We start from the raw sequence: 12,890 nt of genomic DNA on the forward strand, positions 1-12,890 counted from the left end.
CCTTCTGAAACTATTCCAATCAATAGAAAAAGAGAGAATCCTCCCTAACTCATTTTATAAGACCAACATCATCCTGATACCGAAGCCTGGTAGAGACACAACAAAAAAAGAGAATTTTAGACCAATATCCCTGATGAACATCGATGCAAAAATCCTCAATAAAATACTGGCACACCGAATCCAGCAGCACATCAAAAAGCTTATCCACCATGATCAAGTGGGCTTCATCCCTGGGATGCAAGGCTGGTTCAACATATGCAAATCAATAAACGTAATCCAGCATATAAACAGAACCAAAGACAAAAACCACATGATTATCTCCATAGATGCAGAAAAGGCCTTTGACAAAATTCAACAGCCCTTCATGCTAAAAACGCTCAATAAATTCGGTATTGATGGACCATATCTCAAAATAATAAGAGCTATTTATGACAAACCCACAGCCAATATCATACTGAATGGGCAAAAACTGGAAGCTTTCCCTTTGAAAACTGGCACAAGACAGGGATGCCCTCTCTCACCACTCCTATTCAACATAGTGTTGGAAGTTCTGGCTAGGGCAGTCAGGCAAGAGAAATAAATAAAGGGTAATCAATTAGGAAAAGAGTAAGTCAAATTGTCCCTGTTTGCAGATGACATGATTGTATATTTAGAAAACCCCATCATCTCAGCCCAAAATCTCCTTAAACTGATAAGCAACTTCAGCAAAGTCTCAGGATACAAAATCAAGGTGCAAAAATCACAAGCATTCTTATACACCAATAACAGACAAACAGAGATAAATCATGAAAGAACTCCCATTCACCATTGCTTCAAAGAGAATCAAATACCTAGGAATCCAACTTACAAGGGATGTGAAGGACCTCTTCAAGGAGAACTACAAACCACTGCCCAGTGAAATCAAAGAGGACACAAACAAATGGAATAACATACCATGCTCATGGATAGGAAGAATCAATATCGTGAAAATAGCCATACTGCCCAAGGAAATTTATAGATTCAGTGCCATCCCCATTAATTTACCAATGACTTTCTTCACAGAATTGGAAAAAAACTGCTTTAAAGTTCATATGGAACCAAAAAAGAGCCTGCATTGCCAAGACAATCCTAAACCAAAAGAACAAAGCTGGAGGCATCACGCTACTTGACTTCAAACTATACTACAAGGCTACAGTAACCAAAACAGCATGGTACTGGTACCAAAACAGAGATATAGACCAATGGGACAGAACAGAGCCCTCAGATATAATACCACACATCTACATCCATCTGATTTTTGACAAACCTGACAAAAACAAGAAATGGGGAAAGGATTCCCTGTTTAATAAATGGTGCTGGGAAAATTGGCTAGCCAAAAGTAGAAAGCTGAAACTGGATCCTTTCCTTACTCCTTATACGAAAATTAATTCAAGATGGATTAGAGACTTAAATGTTAGACTTAAAACCATAAAAACGCTAGAAGAAAACCTAGGTAATACCATTCAGGACATAGGCATGGGCAAGGACTTCATGTCTAAAACACCAAAAGCAATGGCAGCAAAAGCCAAAATTGACAAATGGGATCTAATTAAACTAAAGAGCTTCTGCACAGCAAAAGAAACTACCATCAGAGTGAACAGGCAACCTACAGAATGGGAGAAAATTTTTGCAATCTACTCATCTGACAAAGGGCTAATATCTAGAACCTACAAAGAACTCAAACAAATTTACAAGAAAAAAACAAACAACCCCATCAAAAAGTGGCCAAAGGATATGAACAGACAGTTCTCAAAAGAAGACATTTATACAGCCAACAGACACATGAAAAATGTTCATCATCACTCACCATCAGAGAAATGCAAATCAAAACCACAATGAGATACCATCTCACATCAGTTAGAATGGCAATCATTAAAAAGTCAGGAAACAACAGGTGCTGGAGAGGATGTGGAGAAATAGAAACACTTTTACACTGTTGGTGGGACTGTAAACTAGTTCAACCATTGTGGAAGACAGTGTGGCGATTCTGCAAGTGTCTAGAACTAGAAATACCATTTGACCTAGCCATCCCATTACTGGGTATATACCCAAAGGATTATAAATCATGCTGCTATAAAGACACATGCACATGTATGTTTATTGCTGCAACAATAGCAAAGACTTGGAGTCAACCCAAATGTCCATCAATGAGAGACTGGATTAAGAAAATGTGGCACATATACACCATGGAATACTATGCAGCCATAAAAAAGGATGAGTTCGTGTCCTTTGTAGGGACATGGATACAGCTGGAAACCATCATTCTCAGCAAACTATCACAAGAACAGAAAACCGAACACCGCATGTTCTCACTCATAGGTGGGAATTGGACAATGAGTTCATTTGGACACGGGAAGGGAAACATCACACACCGGGGCCTATTGTGGGGAGGGGGAAGTGGGGAGGGATAGCATTAGGAGATATACCTAATGTAAATGACGAGTTAATGGATGCAGCACACCAACATGGCACATGTATACATATGTAACAAACCTGCACGTTGTGCACATGTACCCTAGAACTTAAAGTATAATAATAATAAAAATAAATGAAAAAAAGCAAAAAAAGAAGAAACCCCGTATCCATTAGCAGTCACTCCCTATACTTGTCTCCCCCACTGTTGATCCTGACAACCTCTGATCTAGTTTCTGTCTCTGTAGATTTGCTTATTCTGGACGTTTCCTATAAATAGAATCATCCAAAACGTGACATTTTGTGACTGGCTTTTTAGATTTCAACAAATCTTTGCATAGTTATTATGTGGTTGTACAAATGTACTTTCTTTTGACCTGAAAATGCAAAAACTTCATTTCTTCCCACTTTCTGAGACTCTGCAACCTTAACGGAAGAGTGGGGTACTTTAAAGGAAAGGTGGTGGTGGTTGGGTAATGAGTAACAATGTCTATTGTATACTTCCTTTTCCTAAAACAAGTCCCTGTCTACCGTCAGCATTTCCAAAATTTGAAGATCAAGTGTGGTGTTAACTCATTAACTAGTGACTAGACTTTGAGCAGTTGTGGAAGCAAAATTTCAGTGAGTGCCTGGATGTTCTGTTAAATCAGTGAGTGCATATTCTATACAATACTCTGTTAGCCCAGTGGCAGATTTAAGGAATAAGAGATAGATTTCTATGTTTCAGAAACCAAATACACAAAGAATAAAAATTTTTAATCCCATGATTCTTCACCCAAGTTTAATTTTTTGAATTTATCTTTTAGATTTTCTTTCCTTCCATTAAACTTTTACTTTGAAAGGTCCCAGGGTTTGAGCAAAACAAGTGGGAAAGACACTTGCTTGGATTCTCCAGGATAAGGGAGTGAAGAGGACTTCTTTCCCTCATTTTATTATTGAATAAAGTCACGATAACAATTATTAAGGTGAATGGTCTACAGTAGAAGTTTTTAGATGCCTTCTCTGCAAAATAATTTGGTTTAGTTAACACAAGTGTGCCTTTGGTTAGCTGGAATGGAAGATGTGCAGGCTAGAGTGGTCTTGGCAAGTCTTCTGGGGGGAAATACAACCTTTGGAAGGGTAGGAAGCCGAAGGAATCTCAGGCAAGGGAAAGGCATGGGCAGAGCCCCAGAGGAAAGAACAGATTGTGTTGGACTTGGTGTCCACATAGACCTAATGAGTGGACTTAGCTTTTGTGTTTTCAAAATTACCACAGTTTGTGTGATAAAACTGTCATTCCCTTGATTTTATTTTAGGCATGCTATCTGTGTATTTTGAAATTCAAAATAACATTAAAGGAGAAATGAAGTTATTTTGTTTGAGAAAGAGTTAAAAGGTTGAAACATCTTGCTCTAAATCATTTTCTAATGGGAGATTTGGTACATCCCCAAAAGATGTCTTTGGTTCAGAAAATAGTCTTCAGACCTGGAAAGGACTTGAGGAGTCCCAGAGAGGAGCTGCATGGTCTGAACCATTTGATTCTCACAACAGAATGGATGAAAACAATTTGAACCATGAAACCATGCAGATGTTCATATTTTGGATAGGGGAAGGTCAGTGCCATTGTCAGAGGAACAACTCTTGGCCATCACAGGATGGGAGAGAAAGTTTCAGTTGTAAAGAATACTTAAATGCCATTTAAGGAAACGGGTTCTTCTGCCCCTATTCTTTGGAATATTTAGGGCTAAGTTCTTAGTTTTCAACATCTTAAAAATTTGTATTTGTTCTAAGAGTCATTTCAAACAATTGACTAGAATTTCAGAGCAATTACATGAGAGTAATACCATTAGAATTTTTAAATTACCCATAATCCTATATCCCTAACAAGTATGTTCATGTTTGTGAGTTCTCTTCTTATCTTTACCGTGTGTATACTTCCTTAGTAATGGCACGTAGAAATTGTTTAAGCAAGGATAATTCTTGAGATAAATTTGTATGTTTCCTTTTTTCTTTTTAAGGCATGTATTGGGTGGAGGAGTGTTATGTATGGAACGCCGCACAAAACAGGTGATTATTTTCTTATAATACTCAATTTTCACCCTCAATAGAGTGTTTTGATTATGTAAGTTAGATTGTAAGTAGATGGTTCTCTTAAAGAAATTTTAGTGGTTTTTTTTCATAGCTCCTACTTTCAAGAATGAAAAAAGTAAACCAGTAAAATGACATTTTGCTTGGTGCTGGGTCTATGCTAGGATAGACATTAAGAGTGACCTTTATTTAAGGTTCTAATTTGCTTATGTTGGGCACTGCCAACATTGGTTTGTTGTTTTTTGTGAGATTCTGGAAATGGTCCAATTTTACTTTTTCCCCTTGACTCCAGACCTTTTCACACTGATCTGCCGCTGTTGAGATATATGCCTTTTCGTTAGGCCTTCTCAAGTGGAAATCAGGAATGCTGCTGTGTTCTAGAGAAGTTTTGTTCTTCCTGTAGGGCTGAAGCAGTGCCTACTCAATAGAATCGGTCATTGTGCAAAGAAATGCCACCTGACTCAAAGGCAAAGCCAGAGTGCAGCTTGGAGCAAAGAAGTTACTTTTATTAAGAATTTTACAGAGACCATAAGATATATTTTATATTACTTTGTGAGCCTTCCTCCTGTCTTGACTTAGTTCTTTTTGAGAGAATTCATTTCATTTTCATTTAGTTTGTTTTCTTCTTGTTGAAAAGATGATCTATAGAAAATATAAAAGTATAAGAAAATTAAAGATACTAACTGATAATTGCTTCATGATTTAGTATCTGCTTGTTTAGTCTTTGTTATATTTACTGTAGGCAAATATGTCTGCAGTTGTAAATTAATTATTGGTCTGTATACCCTAGTAAGTTAAAAGTTATATGTACTTCGAAGTTTTGCCAAATTGAGTTCATGCTATAGACTTAATTCCTGATGAGCATTTATGTGCTAGGCACTAGTGTTTTTTAAAATTAATTAACTAATTAATTTTTCCTTTTTTTCCCTCTGTGCCTATGCTTACCAAGTCTTTTTATTTTTCACATTTTATTAACTCTTTCAATTCTCTTAGTAACTTAAAAAGAGGGTATTACTAATGTCTGCATTTTGTAGATGAGGTAACTGGAGGTAGGTAATTTGTCCAAGGTCACAGGTGGCATAGCAAGGATTAAAACCAGACAGTCTGGCTGCCAGCACCCAACCAAGAGGAGCTGAGAGCAAGACGGGGCAGAACGATGTTGGTCAGGCTGGTTTTCTGTTCAGTTAACACGGAATGCAGGCTGTAACCTTAATTCTAGGACATTACTGAGAAAGCCTTCCAAAGCTGTAGGTTTTTTTTTTTTTAGCATGACCCTGACTTTTAGCAAAAATTTGTGATTCAAAGGCAACATGGTGCTCTAAGAAGCTTCCGTTCATTCTTATGGAGGGACTGGTAGTTGAGCTAAATAGTGAAATCCTGGAGCACACAGCCTTTAGGGCAGCTTCTGACCTATTTCTATGGTCAGAAAAGACACTTGTCTTTCGCTGCTGCCCACAGCCTCCAGTTATTCACCTTCAGAATTTCCTAGGCTATGATCACATTCAGATGAGAGATCTGTTTTGTTTTTTCCAGGGTAGGAGAAAGGGAGTCACCACCTATACTAAGCAGTCTAGTCTGTATATAAATGAGCAAGGTCGGGGAGCCAAATTTGTGAACCTTGTGTAACCCTGAGATTCTCCAAGAGAATCCAAGAGAATGTCAGGATTACACATGGCGGTAAAGTGGTCTCATGTTAGTTGTCTCCACAGCACTCATCAGAAGCAGACACAGATACTTTTTGTGGGAAAGCATCTCTAACTTAAGCCTGTAGGATTCCCAATGATTAAAAGCAGGCAACTATGAATTCAGTGAAATCACAACATTCAGGTAGTTAACTCAACATATTTGAGAATTGTCAGAAACAATGAATAATCCCAAAGACAGACTATAGGTTTTGGAATTATCAGATACAGAACACAGACTTCAATTATTAGAATTGTGAGAAAATAGTTACTTGTGGAGTCTAATATTTATTTAAAAAAAAGATGGACTTATAAAATTGAGCGAGCAGTAAGACCACCAGGAATGATGAGGAAGACCTGAAAGGAAAATGGATGAAATAGAACTTACAGAAATAAAATATATAGCTGGGTACGATGGCTCACACCTGTAATCCCAGAACTTTTTGGGAAGCTGAGGTGGGAAGAAGGCATGAGCCCAGGAGTTGGAGATGAGCCTGGGAAACATGGTGAGAACTCGTTTCTACAAAAAATACCCCACCACCACCACAAAAAAAAAAAAGGCTGGGTATTGGGCACCTGCCTATAGTCCCAGGTACTCAGGAGGCTGAGGTGGGAGGATCACTTGAGCCCAGGAGGCCGAGTCTGCAGGTTCGTGCCCCTGCAGTCCAGCCTGGGTGATGGAGTGAGACTGTGTCTCAGAATAGAATGAAATAAGGAAATAAAAAATGTAATTGTTGAAATAAGAGACTCAGTGGATGGATTAGACACCAGAAGAAAAAATTAATTGGTTAGACGATTATCTCCAAAAAGTAAGTCAGTATGTTACACAGAGAGACATGGGAATAAATGATAGGGCAGAAGTTGGTGGGATTGGGGAGGGGGAGAGGGAGATCAGAATGAGGTCTAAAATATGTCTTAGATGAATTCTAGGAGGAGATACTAAAATTATGTTAGAAAGTGAGAGAAATAGAAGTTCCAAAGGATAGAAGGAAGTCCATGTAAGTCAATCACAACAAATGAAAATGGACTAAAGTTACCAATTAGACAGATGGAACTAATAAAACAATATCCAGCTGTTTTAATCCATCATATTTAAAATAAGAAGATGTGAAAAGATTGAAAGTTTTTATAAAGGAGAGAGAGTGATAAAGATATGCCAGTATATATTAACCAAAAACAAGTGATGGAGCTTCAGTATCAAACAAAATAGGATTTTGGTACAGAAAGCATTAGTAAGAACTTGATGCTGTTAATTAGGAGGATGTAGCAATTTTCATATTTTATGTACCTATCAAAATAGCCGCAAAATACAGAGGAAAATCTGATAAAACCACAGGGAGAAATTTACAAGTCTGCCATCGTATTTGGAGATTTCAACATACCCTGCTTACCATAAGTAAGTTACACCAAATGCCCATATATAGGTTTCAATAACCTATAAATGAAAATGATATAATGGACAAATATAGACCTCTGTACCCAATAATTAGATATTCTATACTCTTCTTGAGCATATGTGGACTGTGGGAGAAACATTAATTATATATTAATCCATAAAGCAAGTCAGAATATTTAAAAACAATTGGTACCATCCATACCATACAATTTATAATTTAAATAAGAAATTAAGGTTAGAAGGCAATAATGAAGAGATTAACCAAAAGCTACATGAATTTGGAAATTTAACACCCTTGTAATTCATGGTTTAAAAAAATCCAGTGAAATTTTAGAATGCTTAGAATTGAACCATAGTTAGAATACTACTATCTACTCCTCTCTACTAACTACTCCTCTCTCGTGCCCTCTGCGTCCCTCTTCCTATCTGGAACATTCAAGAGCTAATTGTTTTCAGTGAAGAACACCTCAAATACTGAAAAGCAGAAACAGAACAGATGTCATTCTCTGATCGTAGTTAAATCTATAAGTTAGTAACAAAACCAGAAAACAAATGTTGATTTGTGGAATTTTAAAATTCATGCAAACAGCCCTTAGGTCAAAAAGGTATTTGAAATTAAAACTGTAGCATATCTAGAGAATAGCAATAAGGCAATCATTACTTATTAGAGACTAGAGGAGAGCTCAGAGGAATGTTCATTGCCTTAAAATCCTTGTGTCATTAAGAAAAGAATGAAAATGAATGAAACCTCTAACTCATTCTTAGAAAGAATGATCAAAAAACCTGAAGGAAAGCAGAATGGGGAAATTATTAAAGACATACAAGCAGAAATCAGTGAGTTAGAAGAATAGAAGGGGCTAAATCCCCAGTACAGTAAAGCCGCTGCAGAAACATTTCTTTAAACTGGGCTTTGAGTACCTTGCTACTGATAATTGAGAATGGGAAAGGCCAACATTCTTATTTTCTCTTCATGTTCTGGGTGGTGGGCAGTAGGGTTTGGAAGTGACTGCTTCACAATCATTTGGGAGCTTCAGGGTATATGTACTTTGTATATACAGTTTGTTTCTGAATCTTTTATTTTTGTCCTTTTAGTGAAAATACGGACTGATTGAAAAATGCTTTTTCATTAAGTTAAGAAAAGCGTGTTTCTACACATTTTATATCTTAGTTTTTTGGCTGCATTATGGCAGGGCTTTACTATTTTAAAGAGCTCTTAGAAGTTGCAAAAGGCGACCCTGTATAAAATGGGAGAAGTGGCCAGGCATGGTGGCTCACACCTGTAATCCCAGCACTTTGGGAGGCCAAGTTGGGTGGATTACATGAGGTCAGGAGTTTGAGACCAGCCTAGACAACATGGTGGAACCCTATCTCTACTAAAAATGCAAAAAAATTAGCTGGGCGTGGTGGCAGGTGTCTGTAATCCCAGTTGCTGGGGAGGCTGAGGCATGAGAGTCACTTGAATCTGGGAGGTGGAGGTTGCAGTGAGCCGAGATCACCCCATTGCACTCCAACCTGGGTGACAGAGTGAGATTTCATCTCAATTAAAAACCTCAATGAGCCTGTTAAGCAAAAGGAAAATGGAACTTACCTGTAATTAGAAGTTAACCAGAAGCTTTCAAAAATATATTAGTTGACAAGGAAGTCATGAAAAAGAGGAAAATCATTTATGTGATCCCTAATAGTAAAATATATCAAAACCAAGGTAAAATTAGAAATAGAGACATTTTCTAAATGAAATTCAAGGCTGCCAGATTAGAAGAACAATATCAATATAATATAATCTCTTTTCCATTAATGTTTAAAACTTGTCCTATACTGACCTATAAATTTGCCCCACTGATGAAAAGGAATCTGAAAATCGGGATACAGATATTGTGGGAAGAATGATAAAATTGAACTTAATTGCAGCAACAGTCTAGTCCCTGGACCAGGCCCAAAAAAACAAAACAGAAGCATACTCAACTAGGATTAACAATTTAGTTAGCAAGGGGCGAGAAGACCTATTGTAATTGAGTGGTTTTCAGTCTCTGGAGAACATGGAATTATCTAGAAGCTTTTCCACACCCATACTTTTCAGATGTTCTGATTTGTTAGGCCTGAGCCAGGGCCCAATTCTTATATATCTGCTTGTTAATTTGCTATGGGTAATTCTGATATATACAAAGAGTAAAGCCTAAGAACAATTCGTTGAATATAGTGACAACCTCTACCTGGAATAGTCCAAATCCTAATTACCCTGATTCCTCCACCAACAGTTCCCAAACTGGTGTACTAGAAAGTCTTGTGAATGCTCTTTGAAAAAAAAAAAAAAAAAACATGGCCATATAAATTCATTGTTCTGTGAAGTCCTGTTGAATTTACCAAGCATTTCCGAAATTGATTTATTAATCAATAATCCCAAGGTGCTGGGATTACAGGTGTGAGCCACTATGCCTGGCTTTCCTAATAAGGCATTTAAAGGCACTTCCAAAGGTAGAATCAACAGACTTCCCAAAGTCAGTGGCAAGATCTCTAGACTCAGATCCGCCTTCAAGTTCCAACCCCCTGCAACCCAAAGACAATCAGTTGTCCTCCCAGAATAACATCAGATAGCAATTAGCACGTGGTCCTCGGCTTCTCCAGGAAAGCTCCCAAAAGATATATACTGTGAACAGGTGAAATATTGTGAACTGAAGTGTTTAACAGATAGCATTAATCAAAAATATTTCTATGAGTAAATGGTTATATATAAAATACGTTTCTCACCAACAAAAGCCTCTATAATTTTCAAACTGATCTGATGACAGTTTAACTTATTTTTTAAATGCATAATTATGTCAAATAAATGCCACTATAAAGTCCTGAATACAATCTCTGAGTCTCAGGTCCTCCCAATCTTCTCAGTTTCACATTTGATTATACATATATTTGAGAGAACACCACTCATTATTTGTTTTAGGAGTATTATGAAATATGTTTCAATATTTCAGATATTATCAAAACTACTTGGTTGGAAGTCAATGGTACTGTTCATACTAAAAGAGGATCCTCATCAGTAGAGAGAGACATATAAGAATAGTCATACTACACCTCCGAAGTGTCAGTATCAGGCAGTGGCTTCAAAGCCAAAGTGGTGGTTGAATATAAAGTGGAATTTTAATTGGCAAATGAGGCAGGTAATGAGAAATGCTGATTCAATAACAACATGAAGTCCAGGAAAGCCTGTGGTTGTGAAGAATGTTGAGCCATAGAGTCCACAGAGATAGGAAAGGGGGCCTCGAAATATTCAGAGACTTGTAGAAGGGTAAAGTAAATACCTGAGGTAATTGTGATGGGTAGTGCTTGAAGTATTTGCTTTTGACTACATTCTATTAGGCTGTCTACAACCTTGGAAGTTTCTTGAGAGCAAGAATCAAGTCTTTTACAGCTTCTAGCATGCCTCTGTGTACACAACAGGTCCTCAATAAATAATTTGTTACCCTACTTTGTCATAAAATATAGGACATACTTAGTTGTACAGCAGGATGTGATGTGATCACACCCAACCTATGAGTGGAGAATAACAGCGTTGAATCTGTTCAAAAACAACACTCCCTATTCCCTTTCACCTTCATAATACATTCGTTTGGTTTCTAGTAATGTTGGTTCTATCCATGTTTTCAAGTAATAGTACAATCTGTGTTGTGCCTAAGTAAAATTATACCAAGAATTTTATGGGGGCAAAGCTAATGCACCGCTCTTAGTTTTGATTAAGATTTTAGACGTTTGAAAATATAAATTCAGATGTTGGACAGTGAGGGTTTTGTTTTGGAGGCTGGAGGAAATTGAAGCATTGGGGTAAGACTGCTAGGCTCTTTTGGCTTCTTGTGTATGGGGGTGGGGAGAATATACAAGTTTACCAAATCTTTTAAATTCTCACAGTGCTTAGTTTCGTGACTGTACAGAAACTGGCATTGTTTTTCCTAGGTCTCAGTGGGGAAATTTAAGCTGTGAGTTTAACATCCTGTTTACCATGTTTTGGCCAGGATTTTGCAAGCTTTTGTGGAGAAAATTATATGACTTTTTTAATCCTGTTTGTAACATATGTGTATATCAATATGCTTCTTTGTGTTTTACTATGGTAAAATTGTATCTTGCATATAGAGAAATAAGTCTATTAGAGTGAATTTAAAAAAATCTTTACTCTGAGGTGGAAGCCTTGTCTAATGGACTGTATGTTTAGGCTTTGTTAATATATCACACTAGAGCCCGCGGTGGTGGTGTGTGCCTGTAATCTCAGCCACTTGTGAGGCTGAAGCAGGAGGATTGCTTGAATCTAGGAGTTTCAGACCAGCCTGGGCTACATAATGAGATCCCATCTCAGTCAATCAACCAATCAATCAGTTACACAAAAAAGATGAAGATATTTCTTGCTCTTTTAGAATGTCTTTCTGAGACATTCTAACAAATGTCTTGGTGTCTAAAACAAAAGGATTTATGACAGTGTTACAGCAGTCATCAGAGAAAAATCCTGGACAGATTGCAAATGTATACCAGTTGTGAATTCCTATGACTGCAGTTGAAATCCAACATTATTTTTGTACAGTCTTTTTGGGTGTATCTGTGTTTAATAACTTGTTTTCAAATTTAGAGAACTGTAGCTGTGATTTCTTCTTATAGACCTTGACCTTGAGGGGCTCACAGTTTAATGGAAGAGAGAACTAGAAACCAATAATTTAATGCAGAGAGTGAGGTTCTGTGGTACAGGGTGTATACAGGGTGCAGAGAAGCGCTGTGGCACCGTGTTCTGGCCTCATCTTCTACTGCTCTAGACTTCCTGAAATGCCATTTCCTGACTCTACCTGTTTTTTTCCACCATTTGGACCTCTCTCTGTAGGCACCATTCTCTCTCCTCGCAAGCCTTTTCCACACCTTAAGTGCCTGGTGAAGTTCTGTTTCTTCAGAGGCTTCTTGAAGCCTGCCTCTAGCTCATCCAAATAATTGTTTTGTCTATATCTCTGTTATTTCTTTATAAATAATTACAGTCAATTCTTATTATTTGCAGTAGTAATATTCCATAAAGTTGCCCAGAACACCGAATTAATCAAATTCTAAAACCTTGTTTCCAGGGTATATATGTACATATATACATATCTCACGTAGGTTATAATCTTAATTCCCAAAAACAACTCATCCTGGTAGATTGAATTTTCTTTATTTCCAAAAGAATAAAGGAAGTACAGAAGTGTTAAGTGATTTGCCTGAGGTCACTCCACTAACAGGTGCCAGAGTTACAATTCAGACCCTGCCCTATTGGCCCCAGAGCCACAGCTTCTTGCACGACCCTGCGCTGTCCT

The 12,890-nt window shown here is 37.4% G+C and overlaps 1 protein-coding gene across 23 annotated transcripts in view; it reads left to right on the top strand.

Annotated features, from left to right (window-relative positions):
• Nucleotides 1–12,890, top strand: part of LOC100430065 (uncharacterized) — a 55,756-nt gene that overhangs the window by 24,681 nt on the left and 18,185 nt on the right. For all 23 annotated transcript variants that reach the window (XM_077940434.1, XM_077940433.1, XM_077940451.1 and 20 more), the window contains one exon: nucleotides 4,428–4,476. The gene's annotated coding sequence lies outside the window, so the exon portion shown is untranslated. The remainder of the gene's footprint in view (nucleotides 1–4,427; nucleotides 4,477–12,890) is intronic.

This window comes from Macaca mulatta, chromosome 7 (assembly GCF_049350105.2).
Source record: "Macaca mulatta isolate MMU2019108-1 chromosome 7, T2T-MMU8v2.0, whole genome shotgun sequence".
Taxonomy (NCBI): Eukaryota; Metazoa; Chordata; class Mammalia; order Primates; family Cercopithecidae; genus Macaca; species Macaca mulatta.